This window comes from Nycticebus coucang, chromosome 1 (genome assembly GCF_027406575.1).
Source record: "Nycticebus coucang isolate mNycCou1 chromosome 1, mNycCou1.pri, whole genome shotgun sequence".
Lineage (NCBI taxonomy): Eukaryota > Metazoa > Chordata > Mammalia > Primates > Lorisidae > Nycticebus > Nycticebus coucang.
Window position 1 is genome coordinate 130,459,537 of NC_069780.1, and position 18,497 is coordinate 130,478,033.

Sequence of the window (18,497 nt, forward strand, 5' to 3'; positions counted from 1 at the left end):
ATAAGATTTCAATTATTAACATTTATGCACCCAACCAATTGCACCTCAATTTATAAGACAGACTCTAACAGACATGAGCAACTTGATTTCCTCCAGCTCCATAATAGTCGGAGATTTTAACACTCCTTTGTCAGTGTTGGATAGATCCTCCAATAAGAAATTTTAGATTTAAACTTGACCAGTCAACATTTGGATTTAACAGACATCTACGGAACATTTCATCCTAACAAAACTGAATACACATTTTTCTCATCAGCCCACAGAACATAATCCAAAATTGATCACATCTTAGGTCACAAGTCTAACCTCAGCAAATTTAAAAGAACAGAAATTATTCCTTGCAACTTCTCGGATCACCATGGAATAAAAGTTGAACCCAGTAACAATAAGAATCTGCATACTCATCCAAAAACATGGAAGCTAAATAAGCTTATGCTGAATGATAGCTGGGTCATAGATGAGATTAAGAATGAAATTACCAGGCAGCACCTGTGGTTCAAAGGAGTAGGGTGCTGGCCCCATATACCGGAGGTGGTGGGTTCAAACCTGGCCCCGGTCAAAAAACATTAAAAAAAAAAAAAAAAAAAAAAAAGAAGAAAATTACTGAATTTTTGGAACAAAGCGATAATGAAGACATGAATTATCAGAACCTCTTGGATACTGCAAAAGCAGCCCTAAGAGGTAAATTTATAGTACTGCAAGCCTTCCTCCAAGAGAACGGAAAGAGAGAAAGTTAACAACTTAATGGACCATCTCAAGCAACTGGAAAAGGAAGAACATTCCAACCCCAAACCCAGCAGAAGAAAAGAAATAACCAAAATTAGAGCAGAATTAAATGAAATTGAAAAGAAAAGAATTATACAACAGATCAATAAATCAAAAACTTGGTTTTTTGTAAAGGTCAATAAAATAGATAAACCTTTTGCTAACCTAACCAGGAAAAAAAGAATAAAATCTCTAATTTCATCAATCGGAAATGGTAATGATAAAAATAACAACAGACTCCTCAGAAATTCAAAAAGTCCTTAATGAATATTATAAGAAACTTTATTCTCAGAAATATGAAAATCTGAAAGAAATCAACCAATAGTTGGAAGCACGCCACCTTCCAAGACTTAGCCAGAATCAAGTGGAAATGTTGAATTGAAATAGCATCACCTATACAAAATCTCCCTAAAAAGAAAAGCCCGGGACCAGATGGCATCACATCAGAATTCTACCAAACCTTTAAAGAGGAATTAGTACCTACATTACTAAACCTTTCCCAAAATATAGAAAAAGAAGGAATACTATCCAACGCATTCTATGAAGCAAACATCACCTTGATCCCCAAACGAGGAAAAGACCCAACAAGAAAATTATAGACCAATATCACTAATGAATATTAATGCAAAAATATTCAACAAGATCCTAACAAACAGAATCCAGCAACACATCAAACAAATTATACACCATGACCAAGTGGGTTTTATCCCAGGGTCTCAAGGCTAGTTCAATATATGTAAATCTATAAATATAATTCAGCACATAAACAAATTAAAAAACAAAGACCACGGGCGGCGCCTGTGGCTCAAGGAGTAGGGCGCAGGTCCCATATGCCAGAGGTGGCAGGTTCAAACCCAGCCCTGGCCAAAAACCAAAATAAAATAAAATAGAACAGTGTGTTTTTAAAAAAAAAACAAAGACCACACTCAGCGCCTGTGGCTCAAGAGGCTAAGGCTCCAGCCACATACATCTGAGCTGGCAGGTTCAAATCAAGCCTGGGCCCACCAAACAACAATGACGGCTACAACCAAAAAATAGATGGGCGTTGTGGCGAGCGCCTGTAGTCCCAGGTACTTGGGAGGCGGAGACAGGAGACTCACTTGAGCCCAGGAGTTGGAGGTTGCTGTGAGCTGCGATGCCATGGCATTCTATCCAGGGCAACAACTTGAGGCTCTGTCTCAAAAAAAAAAAAAAAAAGAAAGAAAGAAAGAAAAAGACCATATGAGTCTCTCAATTGATGCAGAAAAAGCTTTTGATAATATCCAGCATCCATTCATGATCTGAACACTTAAGAAAATTGGTATAGAAGGGACATTTCTTAAACTGATAGAGGCCATCTACAGCAAACCCAGAATATTTTATTTACTCCATTCAATATCAGATTGAATGGAGTAAAATTGAAATCATTTCCACTCAGATCAGGAACCAGGCAAGGTTGCCCATTGTCTCCACTGCTTTTTAACATTGTAATGGAAGTCTTAGCCATCGAAATTAGGCAAGAAAAGGCAGTCAAGGGTATCCATATAGGGTCAGAAGAGATCAAACTTTCCCTCTCCGCAGATTATATAACTGTATATCTGAAAAACACTAGGGATTCTACTACAAAACTCTTAGAAGTGATCAAGAAATACAGCAGTGTCTCGGGTTACAAAATCAACACTCATAAATCTGTAGCCTTTATATATACCAATAATAGTCAAGCTGAAAAACCAGTCAAGGACTCTATTCTGTTCACAGTAGTGCCAAAGAAGATGAAGTATTTGGGAGTTTACCTAACAAAGGACGTGAAAGATCTCTATAAAGAGAACTATGAAACTCTAAGAAAAGAAATAGCTGAAGATGTTAACAAGTGGAAAAATATACCATACTCATGGCTGGGAAGAATTAACATTGTTAAAATGTCCATATTACCCAAAGCAACATACAATTTTAATGCAATCCCTATTAAAGGCTCTGCTGTCATACTTTAAAGATCTCAAAAAAATACTTCATTTTATATGGAATCAGAAAAAACCTCGAATAGCCAAGACATTACTCAGAAATAAAAACAAAGCAGGAGGAATCACACTACCAGACCTCAGACTATACTATAAATCAATAGTGATCAAAACAGCATGGTACTGGCACAAAAACAGAGAAATAGATGTATGGAACAGAATAGAGAACCAAGAGATGAACCCAGCTACTTACCGTTATTTGATCTTTGACAAGCCAATTAAAAACATTCAGTGGGGAAAAGATTCCCTATTTAACAAATGGTGCTGGGTGAACTGGCTGGCGACCTGTAGAAGACTGAAATTGGACTCACACCTTTCACCATGAACTAAGATAGACTCTCACTGGATTATAGATTTAAACTTAACACATGAAACGATAAAAATACTAGAAGAAAGTGCAGGGAAAACTCTTGAAGAAATCGGTCTGGGCAAATATTTTATGAGGAGGACCTCCTCCCCCCACACGTAATTGAAGCAGCTTCAAAAATACACTACTGGGACCTGATCAAACTAACGAACTTCTGCACAGCCAAGAACAAAGTAAAACAAGCAGACAGCCCTCAGAATGGGAGAAGATATTTACAGGTTATGTCTCTGACAAAGGTTTAATAACCAGAATCCACAGAAAACTCAAACGTATAAGCAAGAAAAGAATAAGTGATCCATCACAGGCTGGCAAGGGACTTGAAGAGAAACTTCTCTGAAGAAGACAGGCACGCAGCATACAGACATATGAAAAAATGCTCATCATCTTTAATCATCAGAGAAATGCAAAACAAAACTACTCTGAGATATCATCTAACTCCAGTGAGATTAGCCCACATCACAAAATCCCAAGACCAGAGATGTTGGCATGGATGTGGAGAAAAGGGAACACTTCCACACTGCTGGTGGGAATGCAAACTAATACATTCCTTTTGGAAAGATGTTTGGAGAACACTTAGAGATCTAAAAATAGACCTGCCATTCGATCCTATGATTCCTTTACTAGGTATATATCCAAAATAACAAAAATCACATTATAACAAAGATATACATACCAGAATGTTTATGGCAGCCCAATTCATAATTGCTAAGTCATGGAAGAAGCCCAAGTGCCCACTGACCCATGAATGGATCAATAAATTGTGGTATATGTACACCATGGAATATTATGCAGCCTTAAAGAAAGATAGAGACTTTACCTCTTTCATGTTTACATGGATGGAGCGGAATATATTCTTCTTAGTAAAGTATCTCAAGAATGGAAGAAAAAGTATCCAATGTACTCAGTCTTACTATGAAACCAATTTATAGCTTTCTTATTAAAGCTATAACCCAATTATAGCCCAAGAAGAAAGGGGAAGGGGGGTTGGGGAGGATGGGCAGAGGGAGGGCAATTGGTGGGACCACACTTATGGTGCATCTTATAAGTGTACATGTGAAATTTACTAGGTGTAGAATATAAATGTCTTAACACAGTAACTAAGAAAATGCCGGGAAGGCTATGTTAACCAGTTTGATGAAAATATTTCAAATTGTATATAAAACCAGCACATTATACCCCATGATTGCATTAATGTACACAGCTATGATTTCATGAAAAAACAACAACAACAAAAAAGTAAGTTCATTACCTAGTATGCTCCATAGATTCTGGAGCAGTGATTTTCAACCAGCATGCCACAAACATTTTTTAAGATCATTAAATTATTTTCAAAAGAAGTTCAAAGCACAGTAAGTATATGCTTTTTTTTTTTACCTTTTTTTTAAACATAATTTAAGTGTGCCACAGAAGTTTAACTATAGGTTCAAGTGTGCATGAGATAAAAAAAGACTGAAATTCCTCCAGTGTTCTAGAGGAAGAATTCTTCAGACATGTTAAGGGAAAAAACTCAAACTCTGTAAAACTATTTAAAGAGGTTTATTCGGAGCCAAATGTGTTTGACTGCAACCCCGGGAAAATGCCTTCGAGGGGGTCTTGAGAAAATGTACCCAAAGTAGCTGGTTACAGTTTGGTTTTATACAGTCATCGAGATAGGAATTACACATAAAATTATACATTAATACGTTGAAGGTATACATTAGTTTGTCCCCAAAAGGTTGGATATTTCAGCGTGAGGGGCTTCCAGGTCATAGGTGGGTTTAAAGAATCTTTGATCTGTAACTGGTTGAAGGAATGAAGTTCTCTCTCAAGGCTTGGGATGTTTTAAGTTAAGATAAAGATGTATGTTAATCAGAGACAAGCCACCAAACATTTACCAAAACTCCAGAGACCTGTTAAGTAAACGGATGGCTCATGGGTATGGTTTAAGCTTTGCTTTCTGTGGCCTTCATTCCTGTTAATGATTTAGTATCTTACAGTTGCAAACAGTTAACTCCAAAAGGGAGGGGACATAATGAGACCCATCTGACCTCCCTTCTTCTCATAGCCAGCAACACAGATTTAAGATTTTTCTGGGGTCCCCTCAGCCTAAAGGAGGTCCAGAGGGCCCAACCAGTCAGCTTGGGGCTTAAGATTTTATTTTAGTTCACAGAAACAAAACATAATTTGGTAAAAACTTCCTCTAGGTAATTAACGATCTACATAAGGAACCTAAATAATACAGAAAGCAAGAAATTCTAGTTTCTTAGTCTATAGTAAAATGGAAATTGAGAGGCTTGCTCCTTTCTTTGTTTACTTTTATATTGCTAGCAACACTTTTAGCAGCTTCTGTGAGAAATAATTTCTCACATCATTATCCTTATCTGTATGAGAGCCATTCCATGGAACAGTTCTTAGTCCAAGTTCTATCATTGCTGAGTAAACTTAGCAAAATCAACCTCTGTGTCTAAATTTTCCTATCTACAAAATGAGGTGAGTGAACTACCCCAAAACCCACACCTTCTGCCTCTAGGAGAAAAGATAGCTTAGGCCCCGTCTTCTCAGAGTTTTGCTTCCACAGTATGAAAAACATGCTATTCCTGCTTCTTCAGCAGCGAAGCATTTATCTATCATATACGAGGTCTCCCAACTCAAGTGTGGATTCTTTGACATCACGGACATCTTTATTTTTGTATCCCTAGAGACGATCATGGTATCTGACTGGTTTTAGCAGCTCCACGCACAGAACAAAGTTGACTCTTGTTCTATGCTCAAGGGTAACAATTTCTTGGAGAGAACTGAGTTTGGTCTTCTTAACCACCAATGCAGGCACAGTAATAACAAAAAACCTGAAGTAATTCTGAAGACCTAATAAACTGGCAAACACTTCACTATAAGCATAATGGCTAATACACTGAGAGTATACTTTGCTTCTTCAAATTATGCCACTAAGTCCACTCAAAGTCACAATCAAGCCTCTAACCAAAACAAGAGAAATTAAATCACTGGTTAATTTCCACTAACAGTCCACTGAAGAATTAGATAGCAAATGCTATCAGAAATCACAGTAATAAAGGGATTCTGCTACTCTGTATTTCATATTCCATTTTATAGCACTATATCTGAGCTACATGAACTATATAAAAACATGTTTTAACTGATCTACAGTCAAAAATTATCTAAAGATAGAGCAGTGGCAAGAACCCAAACAAATTCTAAAGCTATCAGTAGAGTAGAAAACTGAAATGTTCTAGATAGTATTAAAATGTTTTACAATGACAGTAAAACCTTAGGAAAGATGTAAAATAATCTTTAAATAGACAACCAATAATACCTCTCACCATATACTACAAAAATTAACTCAAAATGAATAAAAAATCCTAAATGTACAGGCCAAAACTATAAAATTCTTAAAAGAAAACAGGACTATATCTTTGTAACCTTGGGTCAGGCAGTGGTATATTAGATATAAAGCCAAAAGCAAGAGTAACAACAACAAAAAAGATCACTGGATCTTACCAAAATTAAAAATTTTTCTTGGCTCAGCGCCTATAGCTCAGCAGCTAGGGCACTGGCCACATATATTAGAGCTGGTGGGTTCGAACCTGACCCGGGCCTGCTAAACAATAATGACAACTGCAACCAAAAAATACCTGGGCATTGTGGCAGGCTCCTGTAGTCCCAGCCACTTGGGAGGCTGAGGCAAGAGAATTGCTTAAGCCCAAGAGTTTGAGGTTGCTGTGAGCTGTGATGCCACAGCACTCTACTGAGGGTGATGTAATGAGACTCTGTCTCAAAAAATAAAAATAAAAATTTTCTTGACAATACCACCAAGAAAGTAAAATGAAGCTGAGGAGTGGTGTAGTTCCTGGCAACTATAGTCTCAGTTACTGGGGGGTGGAGGGGTTGAAGTGGGAGGATTATTTGAGCCCAGGTGTTGAAGACCAGCCTGGGCAACACAAGATCCCATCCCCCAACAAAATAAGCCTAAAAAATTTTTTTTCTGAGTAAAAAGACAATCCACAGAACTAGAGAAAATTTTGGCAAATCATGTCTCTGACTTGTGCCTAGACTATATAAAGAATTCTTATAACTCAATAAAAAATAAATAAAACAAATTTAAAATCAGCAAAGGGTCTGAATAGACATTTCTCCAAAGCAGACAGACAAATGACCAACAAGCACATGAAAACATGCTCAACATCATTAGCTATCAGGGAAATGCAAATCAAAACCATAAGGAGATACCACTCACGCGTACCAAGATGACTGTCATCAAAAAGACAAGTGTGGGCAAAGATGTGGAAAAAAACTTCATACTCTGAAGGGAACATAAAAGTATAACCATTTTGGAAAATAGTTTGGCAGTTACCATATGACCTAGCAATTCCACTCCTATGTATTCAAGAGAATGAGGCATATATCCACACAAAAAATTGTTCACAAATATTGACAGTGATACTATTCTTAATAGCCAAAAAGTAGAAACATAAACATATATCGCCTAATGCATGGACAAAAAAAGAGTATGTCCACACAATGGAATACTATTTGGCAATAAAAAGAAACGAAGTCCTGATACATGCTACAACATGGATGAACTTGAATACACTGTGCTAAGTAGAAGGAGCCCGTCATAGAAGACTACATATAGAATGATCTCATTGATATGAAATGTCCACAAAGTATACCTACGGCTGCAGAGACTGGGAGAAAAATATGAAGTGATTGATAAAGTGAATGTGTTTTCTTTTTGGAATGATGAAATTGTTCTTACAATTATAGTACCAGGGTGGCCAGGCATGATGATTCTCACCTACAATCCTAGCATTCTGTGAGACCAAGGCAGGAGTGAGGGGGATGTGATTGAGCTCACAAGTTCAAGACCAGATTGAGCAAAAGCAAGACCCTGCCCCTACCAAGAAAACAAAACAAAAATAGAAAAACTAGCCGGGTATTGTGGCAGGCACCTGCAGTCCCAGCTACTCGGGGTGTTGTGGCAGGCGCCTATAGTCCCAGCTACTCAGAAGGCTAAGGCAAAGGGATCACCTGAGCCCAAGAGTTTGAGGTTGCTGTGAGGTAGGATGCCACGGCACTCTACCCAGGGTGACAGAGTGAGACTCTACCTCAAACAATAACAAATATAATACCAATAACTGCACAACCATGATTGCACAACTATAAACATAATAAAAACCACTGAACGTCCACCCTTTAGATGTGTGAATTGTATGCATAAGAATTACATCTCAAAGTTGTTAAAAATAAAAAGATAATCAGATATAATATTTCTTAAGAAATGCTGCTGGCCAGCTATAAATTCATGTCTTCAAAAGCTAAATACCAGATCACCCACTACCTTCATTAAATAAATAGATGTTCAATAGGAAAGAAGTAAGGAGACGTGAGATTGGAGGATTAGCCATCAAGGACTACTACACTGATACTGCAGTTTGAACATTTACATATAAGAGGCTTTATTTTAGCATCCTATTATACTAAATCACCAAAAATTCTTCTAAATTTGAGAAATTGGGTCATCAGGTGCCCCGATATTAATGAAGTCTTAGCAACAGAGTGAGATCCCCTCTTTAAAAACCTCTAACATTTAAATGAAACCTACATCACAATGTGATTTGTCATACAAGTAACATGAATTGTCCTTACTGGTAACCTCAATTTATGTCATGATATAATAGCTTCTAAAACCTCTAAGCTTTGTATAGCAACCAGTAATTTACATGTTTTTTGTTACTATTTCTGTTAGCACCAAAAAGTTTTAAAGTTAACACAAATTAGAGTCTGCTATAGAAAATACAGGCAATTTAGGGATGACATAAAAAATAATCACAAGTTGCAACCAAAGATAATCCTGCATTATTATTTATTTTCTCTATCTTTTATTATAAATGATTCTCATCTTTGTCCTGATTCAAAAGATTAGAACTACAAGAAATGTAAAAAATATATAAAATAAAAAAAAATAAAACCCCGGGCGGCACCTGTGGCTCAAGGAGTAGGATGCCGGCCCCATATACCAGAGGTGGGGGTTCGAACCTGGCCCCAGCCAAAAACTGCAAATAATAATAATAATAATAATAAAATAAAATAAAACTGCAAGCAGAAAAATTAAGTAATTTATCAAAGGTCACCTAAGTAGGAAGCAGAGAAGCAAACCTAAGCAGCCTGGTTCCACCTTCTTAGCTATTCCCCTCTACCAGTAGTGGAAGACAAACCTCTACAAATTTCATTTACTCCTTCTAATCCCCTCACACCAAGCTAAGAACACAGAAGTATTTACCTGCAATATGCACAATTTATAGAACTTTTTCTTATGAACTTAATTCTAAATAGTCAAGCTCCCCTGAGATTCATCTATAAAGATTTCCATTAAACATTTTTTGAAACAGAAAAAGCATGTATTACTTCTTTTAAGCTTGGGGGATACACTAATTTGCATTTTTAAAATGTTACTTACCTATAAGCAATTCACTAAAGTTTATGACTATTTAAGATGCCAAAAGTTTACACCATACCTAAACCACAAGCTCAACTTAAATCAATCTAAAACAAGCACCCACAGCTCTAGGAAAATTGCCAATTGGTGATAAAATTACACCTGATACACCAGCCTCAGCCATGGCTGGCCAACACTCCTGATGCTCTTTTCTTACTACCTACCACTTTCATTTGACACCACTGTCCTTATATTCCAAACTACCATATTCTAACCACTAGTAGAGGATTCCCACAGGCTAAATGGCTGCCATTTGCATGTAAATAACATGGCCACAATTTATTTCTCTTAGAGAAAGTGGGAACCTCCAGTATTTGCTATGTATATAATGTTTCTGCAATATGGATTATTCTCACTGTGTTTGACAGATAATCTTGAAGAGCTAGGGCGGCACCTGTGGCTCAGTGAGTAGGGCGCTGGCCCCATATGCCGAGGGTGGCGGGTTCAAACCCAGCCCCGGCCAAACTGCAACAAAAAAATAGCCGGGCATTGTGGCGGGCACCTGTAGTCCCAGCTACTCGGGAGGCTGAGGCAAGAGAATCGCGGAAGCCCAAGAGTTAGAGGTTGCTGTGAGCCGTGTGACGCCACGGCACTCTACCCGAGGGCGGTACAGTGAGACTCTGTCTCTACAAAAAAAAAAAAAAAATCTTGAAGAGCTATATATGCTAAATCATTTACCATTCAAATGTCTGATTTCTGTTTTCTTCTATTATCAGTAAACTTAAAATCATCAGTGTATAACTATCACAGATCTCTTCCTCCTGATTTGACCTCACCAATACTCAAAATGCACAACACTCTAATACACACCTTTCCCTTGCTTTATGAGTTGAACAGGTTTCAATATTGTTACTTATATGCAAAAACGTATTGTGCAATTCAACTATATTCTAAAATAGAACTGTTTCTTTTAAAGTAGTTTTTTTTAAAAAGGAAAAAATATCAAGTGGCTAATACATAATTACATCCTAAAACCAAATGTAAAACCTGTTATTACAAGGTTGTTGTTGTTTTCAGCAAAGTATGCAAGCATTTAGAAGCAGTTGCAATGCCAGCTCTGGCAATTTTAGAAACTGAACAAGTTAATAGACACTCTGGGAACACTCATCAGGTATTTTTTGCATGAAATATGAAAGCTTTTCTAGATAAAATTAATCTCATTTGCAAGAACATAGTTAAAGAAAGAATACTGAGATTTTCAACAAGTAGACCAGTATCATCCAACAGGAAAAGAACAGTCTTTTCAGCAAATGGTACCGAAACAACTACATATCCGCATGCAAAAGAATGAAGTTGTACTTCACCTACCTAAATGTAGAGCTAAAGCTATAAAACTCTTAAAATGTAGGGATAAACTTTCAATACTTCGGATTTAGCAAAGGATTATTAGATAAGACTAAAACACAAACAAAAAAGATAATTTGGACTTGACCAAAATTAAAAGCTTTTGTGCTTCAAAACACATTAACAAGAAAGTAAAAAGGCAACCCACAAAATGGGAGAACATGTTTGCAAATCACATCCCTGTTAAAGTACTTGTATCCAGAATATATAAAAACCTCCTACAACTCAATAATTAAAAAGACAAATAAGCTAATCTAAAAGTAAACAAAGGATCAGAGTAAACATCTGTCCAAAGAAGATATGCAGATTGTCCATAAGTATATAAAACTATTCTCAACATCATTAGTTAGCAGGGAGATACAAACCAAAGCCATGAGATACCAGCCAGAGGATGTGCTCCCCTAGCATGGCTGGAATGAAAACAGATAATAACAAGTACTGGCAAGGATATGGGGAAAGCGGCACACACTGCTAATGGAAATATAAATGGTTCAGCCAGTTTAGAAAATGGTCTGCAAGTTCCTCAAAGGATTAAATGTAAGAGTTACCATATGATTCAGCAATTCTGCTCATAGGTATATAAACAAGGGAATTTTTTAAATTGCTCAATTTGTTAAATTGTTCAGACAATAATTTGTATGTGAATATTTACAGCAGCATTATTCACAAAAGCCAAAAGGTGGCTATTAAGTATCCAGCAAATGATTAACAAACATTACTTATTCTTAAAAGTACCCAAAGTCAAATGGCAAGGAGAAGGTGATTACTGGATTGCTCCCTGGGTTCAGATCTACAAGGGTTTCTTGTGGCAGTGCTTGCACAGGAAAGAGAACAGGGGCGCCAACACTGTTCTACACAGGTAAAGTCAGAACTACAAGTGTACAAGACTGCCTTAGCAGGCACAAATGAAATGGAATGAAAGTGGTGAGGAGACTTGTTACAAGGTCAAATCCAAACAATTTCCTTATCACCTTTTACACACTACACCTATTGAAAGTTGGGATACTCCCCTTGAGATCTAAACACATCTAATAATTTTTTTTTTTTTTTTGAGACAAAGTCTATCTTTGTCACCCTGGGTAGAGTGGTGTCAGAACTACCTCAAACTCGGGCTTAAGTAATTCTCTTTGCCTCAGCCACACCCCCCACTGCCATGATCTGCAACTACAGGCCCCCGCCACAATACCCAGCTATTTTTTATTTTTAGAGACGGGGTTTCACTCTGGCCCAAGCTGGTCTCAAACTCCTAAGCTCAGGCAATCTACCCACCCTGGCCTCCCAGGGTGCTGGGATTACAGGTATGAACCACTGCGCCTGGACTACATCTTATAACGTTTAGATTTGCATTATTACAGTATACCACCAAAAACAGTTCCTCTAAACACAGGTTTAATTTTACCATTCTTGGTTTGGGCCAAGAAAATATTACTTCAAGTTTACTCTTTGGCAATTTTGGTCTAAAGACAGACTCAGCTCACCTCAAATGCTGGAGGTTGAGAGTATTTTAAAGATAAATACAGGAAAAAAAGGATACAAGGTTTCAGATGGACAGGAATTCCTCAACATCTAGTTTTAGCTCAAGGGCAGCCCTAATTCAGGACTGGAATTCTTGAAATGGCCCTCACAAGTCCTAGTGGGATGACTCCTACTCTATGGCTTCCTCTGGGCAAGATCATTCAGCTGAAGCCACAGTGGGCAAGGCTCACAGGAAAGAAGACATGATCACCTGTGTGTAAGCAACTACCCAGGACTGCTCCCTCAGAAGGAGCTGAGGCTTAGAGCATGGCAGACCTCCAGAACAGTGGTTCTCAACCTTCCTACTCCTGCAACCCTTTAATACAGTTCCTCATGTTGTGGTGACCCCCAACCATAAAATTATTTTTGTTGCTACTTCATAACTGTAATTTTGCTACTGTTATGAATCATAATGTAAATATGTAATATGTAGGATGGTCTTAGGCCGCGTCCTACTTAGCAACGAAAATAATTTTATGGTTGGGGGTCACCACAACATGAGGAACCGTATTAAAGGGTCCCGGCATTAGGAAGGTTGAGAACTGCTGCTCTAGAACAAAAAGCCTCCTCTCTGAGATGATCAGACTCAATTCCAACATCCAACATGTCAGAACATGAGAGAAAATGCAGAGATAGTTGGTTTCATTGCACTTTACTGCATATTTTATAAATTGAAAGTTTGTGGCAATCCTGCTTCAAGCAGATCTATGTGTGCCATTTTTCCAACAGCATGTGCTATTTCGTGTCTGTCTCTATGGCACATTTTGGCAATCCTCCCAATATTTCAAACTTTTTCATTATATCTACTGTGGTGATGTGTGACCAGTGATCTCTGATGAACTGGTCATTAATTTCATTAAACCTCCAACATTAAGCAACCAAGTGCATAACTAACATTTAAATGAAAACTACAACGAGCTATCCTTACTGTTACCTTCAGTTTAAGTCATGATATATAATAGCTTCTAAAACCCCCAAGCTTTGTAAAGCAACTAGTAATCTGAATGTTTTGGTTTTATTACTATTTCTGTTTATACCAAAAAGTATTTCTTTCCTAGCAACTATATCACACTGGTGGTTCATATTAAGAAAACAGACATAGTAGTTCACACCTATAATCCCAGCACTTTAGGAGACCAAGGCAGGAGTAATGCTTGAGAACAGAAGTTTGAGACCAGCCTACGCAACATGGTGAGATTTCATCTCTACCAAAAAAAAAAAAAAAAAAATTAGCCAGGTGTGGCAGTGCTTACTCATAAGGCTGAGACAGGAGGATGCCTTGAGCCCAAGAACTCCAGGCTATAGTGATATAAGAAGGCCACTGCATTCCAGCCTGGGCAACAGAGTTTAAGACTCTCTCAAAAAGTAAATAAATAACCAATTATTTGGATCTGCATTTAGCACTATTAAATATTATTTATATTCTTAAAAAATTGTTAATATCAGCACAAGATCGGTTTACTTTCAAATTTTTTCACAGTCACCATCAACTCAAGGATGACCACTGTTAAAGACCAACATAATACTGTGTTCAAATGTTAGTTTTGTCATGTGGCACAGCAGCCCCTAAAAGCTTCCAATGGTCATAGGAGATGCTCAACCTAGAAGATGAAAGGTTTTCTAAATAGCTCAAGATTGTTAATTCATGGCACCTGACACTCCACCCTAAGCAAAGAAGACCACCTCATAAAGAACTACGGATGTAGTTTTTAAGCTGTGTTTTGAACCCGCATAAGATTAATAAGAAATTCTTGAGAGTAGTCCCATCCTGGACTGAGAGAAACAGCTTACAATAAAAAGAAACTTACTTATGAGCTCCCAACTTTCAAAAGGATAGAAGCAGGCTGAAAATGCTACTCAGTGCAAACAGTCATTCTTATTTTTTTTTTATTTTTATTAAGTCAAATACACATAGATCATGAATACATTCCTGCATATGTGAGATACAATGTGCTGATTTTTTTTATACTATCTGATGTGGTTAGATCAAACCAATCAACATGGCTTTCACCTCATTTACTTGATTACTGTGCCAAAACATCTATGTTCTATACTTGACAAATGATTTGTACACTTGTCATATGCTCCATAGGCAAAAAGTCATTCTTTATAGACAGAAAAAGGAACCATCACAGAAAGATGAAGGAACCACTTCCAGGTAGAACTGGGTCCTAACTAAGGAGCACTCATTTATCCCAAGTAGTAAACCCTAATAATATGAACCTGGCTAGATTTCAGAATTGCTATGGATCAGCAACTGCTACAAGCCTCCCACTCTTCCCTATTTGAATGAGAATGTCTATTTAGGTTATCCTATGCTTGCTGGACCATTTTATGTTGGGTGTACCTGTAGTTCATGGGTCTGTCTCCTGTCAAGAAGTGTAGTCTCTAATCCTCTCCACCTCTTTTATTTTATTATTATTATTATTATTAACTTTGAAACAGAGACTCAAGCTGTTGCCCTGGGTAGAGAACCATGGCATCAAAGCTCACAGCAACCTCAAACTCTTGAGCTTAAGCGATTCTCCTGCCTCAGCCTCCCAAGTAGCTGGGACTACAGGCACCCACCACAACGCCCAGCTATTTTTTGGTTGCAGTTGTGATTGTTGCTAAGCAGGCCCAAGCCGGGTTCAAACCCACCACTCTAGGTGTATGTGGCCAGCGCCCTGCTGACTGAGCTATGGGTGCTGCTCTCCACCCCTTTTAAACTGGATTGGCCTTTTGTCTTGTTTTGATCAACAAAATGTAGCAGAAGTGACATACAACTCAAGGGACCTTCTAGCTTCAGCTCTTGTCCCCTCTTGGAGCACTGTCACCAATACGTAAAAACCCCAGATTATTACTAGTAAAGAGAAAACATGACAAAGAACCAATTGCTGCCCCAACTAACACTCTAGTTCGTCAGGAAGTACATAAGTGATGACACCTTAAACCATCCAGTCCGGGTCAAGCTGTCAAGTGACTGAAGCCACCGGAGTGGCTTCAGATAAGAACATTAAAAAATAAAACCAAAACTGCCAGCCAGGTGCGGTGGCTCACCCCTGTAATCTTAGCACTCTGGGAGGCCAAGGCAGGTAGATTGCTTGCTCACAAGTTCGAGACCCCATCTCTAACTAAAAATAGAAAAACTGAGGCAAGTGGATCACTTTAGCCCAAGTTGGAGGTTGCTGTGAGCTATGACACCACACAGCACTCTATCCAGGGTGACAGCCTGAGTCTCTGTCTCAAAAAAAAAAAAAAAAAAAATGCCTACCTCAAATAACAGAATCCTGGAGCAGATAATTTTTATTTTAAGCTACTGTATTTTTGGATTGTTACATAGCAACAGGTGAGACAATGATAAATAAAATAACGGTGCATCTTACAAAGGATGGCATCTATTGATGAAATATAATTAACAGCTTAACACATGCTTTTAAAAAATACTAACCTTGGCCAGGTGCAATGGCTCACACCAAAGTGCTCCCAGCACTTGGGAGGCCAAGACAGGTGGATTGCCTGAGTTCACAGGTTCGAGACCAGCCTCACCCAGAGCAAGACCTTGTCTCTAAAAATAGCTGAGGGTTGGGGCAGGTGTCTGTAGTCCCAGCTACTTGGGAGGCTGAGGCAAGACAACTGCTTAAGCCCAGGATTTTGAGTTTGCTGCAAGCTATGATGCCATGGCACTCTACCAAAGACGACAAGTGAGACTCCATCTCAAAAAAAAAAAAAAAATACTAACCTAAAAAAAGAGAGAGCGCAGAAACTCATGCAGCTAACATGAATGTTATACCACAAACTATAAACTGCAATTACTATGTCCTAGATTAACATTAAAAGATAAAGTTTTCAGGGTGGCGCCTGTGGCTCAGTGAGTAGGGCGCCAGCCCCATATGCCGAGGGTGGCGGGTTCAAACCCAGCCCCGGCCAAACTGCAACCAAAAAATACCCGGGCGTTGTGGCGGGCGCCTGTAGTCCCAGCTGCTCGGGAGGCTGAGGCAAGAGAATCGCGTAAGCCCAAGAGTTAGAGGTTGCTGTGAGCCGTGTGACGCCACAGCACTCTACCCGAGGGCGGTACAGTGAGACTCTGTCTCTACAAAAAAAAAAAAAAAAAAAAAGATAAAGTTTTCAAAGTGTTAAGCATCACAAAGGACATCCTAGGAATCTCTTCCTAGTGCCATATAATCTCAAGACTCAAAAACAACAAATACAAATGGTGCTTTGATAATGTTTGTGTTCCCTCAACAATCACACGTTGACGATTAATCACGAGGATGATATTAGAAGATGGAGCCTTTCAGAAGTGATTAGGTCATGAGCGCTCTGCTCCAAAGAATGAGATTAAAACACTTATAAATGAGGTCCCAGAGCACTGCCATCCCCTTCCATCGTGTGAGGACAAACAGAAGGAATAGGCTTTCATTAGACACTGAATCTCCTGGCACTTTGAACTTGGACTTTCAAGTCTCTGGAATGGGAAGCAGTAAGTTTCTATTGTTTATAAATTACCCAGTGTAAGATACTGTATTTTGTTATCGTAGCCCAAACTAAGATAAATGAATAACATACTTGAATTATGGGTCACTTTTTAATGACAAGCTTTTTAATTTTCAACTTCAATTAAACTTTTAGAATGCCACTAAAATTACCATGAGTTAATAACATAAGCGAGGATGCTGAATTTTAGGCCATTTCTAAAAGATTATTTAAATAGAGTAGAATTCATTTTTGAGACCAAAAAAATTGAACACTGCTCAATTTTAATATAGAGTCCTTTTATCATGAAACAACTATGTGCATTAACAAAGCATCAGAATTCAGACAGCCTTCATCTAATCTAACAGGATCAGCTAGGCTTATTTTTAGCCTTGATTCCTTTACTATGATCAGCCAAACAGCTTCTCCTAGACCTCCAGAAGACCCAAAAGAAACAGTAATTTTACCAACTTTTTAACTGAGAATACTCATTAACATAATTAAATGTTAATATGAAAAACTTGTACCTTTCAAAGCCACCACACATTGAGTACTTTATTACATGCTAAATGTATCATCACCTAATCCTATTAACAACCCTATGAAAAATGCAACATCCTTTTCATTTATTTTTGAGACAGAGTCTTACTCTGTCATCATGGGTAGAGTGCCATGGTGTGATAACTCACAATCTCCTCAAATTCTTGGGCTCACACAATCCTCTTGTCTCAGCCTCCTAAATAGCTGGGACTACAGGTGCCCATCACAACACCAGACTACTTTTTCTATTTGTAATAGAGACAGGGTCTTCCTGTTGCTCAGGCTGTCTTTAACTCCTGAGCTGACGCAATTCACCTGCCTTGGCCTTCCAGAGTGTTAGGATTACTGTTGTGTGCCACTGTGCCTGGCCTTACTACTCTTTTACAGAACAGTGAATGCTACATTGCGTCCATATAAGGGTATATGGCATGCCTTTTGGGTACAGGATAAAAACCACAACAGGGATTCTTCCTAACAAATGCAAACATTGTAACCTAATTGTTGGTACCCTCACATCGATGTGAAATTAAAAAAAAAAAAATAGTAGTAAACTGAGGCTTAAAGAGGTTAAGTAATTTTCCAAGGTCTTGCAGCCAGTTAGTGACAAAATCAGGATCCAACCCAGGTCTTTAATTCTTGGGTCAGAACTTTTCAATCTTACCTTCTGCTGCCTCTCCACAAGCACAAGAGCTTAAACTCTAAGTTTCAAAAACAAAGCAAGAATTTTGGTGTCAAAAATGCATCCAGGAAGGATATACAGTGCGAGCAGCAATGAAAGATCAGGAGATCTAAGTTCTAATGCCAGTTTTACACTACCTATAAATGGGCATAAGACAGATGAGCAAGTTAGCCTCTTTGTTTTTTATTGTTTTTAATGAAACAGTCACTGATTTTAAAGAAATTTAAATATGGAACACTTCACGAATTTGCGTGTCGTCCTTGTGCTGGGGCCAAGCTAATCTTCTCTGCATCGTGTCCAATTTTAGTGTATGTGCTGCTAAAGTGAGCTCTGGGCTTTGTT

General features: G+C 38.2%; 1 protein-coding gene and 1 non-coding gene across 2 annotated transcripts in view; both read right to left on the reverse strand.

Annotated features, from left to right (window-relative positions):
* SCAMP1 (secretory carrier membrane protein 1) overlaps positions 1-18,497 on the reverse strand; it is a 124,367-nt gene that overhangs the window by 101,967 nt on the left and 3,903 nt on the right. The gene's annotated exons all lie outside the window — the stretch shown is intronic.
* Positions 18,379-18,486, reverse strand: LOC128592579 (U6 spliceosomal RNA). The gene has a single exon (XR_008381936.1). It is a non-coding gene; the product is annotated as a U6 spliceosomal RNA (small nuclear RNA).